The sequence below is a fragment of the Anopheles funestus genome, assembly GCF_943734845.2.
Source record: "Anopheles funestus chromosome X unlocalized genomic scaffold, idAnoFuneDA-416_04 X_unloc_25, whole genome shotgun sequence".
Lineage (NCBI taxonomy): Eukaryota > Metazoa > Arthropoda > Insecta > Diptera > Culicidae > Anopheles > Anopheles funestus.
The window spans coordinates 214,654-215,000 of record NW_026045149.1 but is presented as its reverse complement, the minus strand read 5'-3'; positions in this window follow the sequence as shown (position 1 = coordinate 215,000).

The following is a 347-nucleotide window of genomic DNA, read 5'->3' as shown; positions in this document are numbered from 1 at the left end:
GCACCATAGAGGCCCGAGTAGAGCGAAATGTGGGCCAAATTGAACATTTGAAAATTTTTACAAGTCCAGAAAATTTTCTAAGTCCAGAAAATTTTCTAAGTCCAAAGAGTTGGACAAATTTCCTTAGGCCCAAAGGTTGCACTGAATGTTCGTAAGTTGGCCATCAGTACCCATGAAGTATCGCGAAGGTTCACCCGAAAGACACAATATGCCCTAAAGTACCCACAGAGTACCCACAAGTTGCACCCAATTGGCCTAAGTTGGCCAAAAGTACCGACAAGTAGCACCATAGAGGCCCGAGTAGAGCGAAATGTGGGCCAAAGTACCGAGTAGTTGCCACAAATGCC